We start from the raw sequence: 298 nt of genomic DNA, 5'->3' as shown, positions 1-298 counted from the left end.
TTGGCAACTCGTACGCACTCATGATCAAAGAAGTATCTGTTACTCTCTTACCTTACTCGGCACAAAGCATATCAAGAAGATAATGCTCGGCAAAGGACACAACGCCCCAGCAAACCACACAAGCAAACAAATAGTTATTAACAATTAGCCCAACTTACCTAGTAAACACAGAAATATACACCAACTATGGGTACAAGTCTATATGTGTATATACGCAATTATAAATATAAATTCATCTGTTATTATTATTTCCTTTTTCCTTTCATTGCAAAGAGCAGCTCATCATCACAGTGCAAGC

The sequence above is a fragment of the Trypanosoma theileri genome (genome assembly GCF_002087225.1).
Source record: "Trypanosoma theileri isolate Edinburgh chromosome Unknown TM35_Tth_45_V1, whole genome shotgun sequence".
Classification (NCBI taxonomy): domain Eukaryota; phylum Euglenozoa; class Kinetoplastea; order Trypanosomatida; family Trypanosomatidae; genus Trypanosoma; species Trypanosoma theileri.
Note: the sequence above shows the minus strand (reverse complement) of the source record.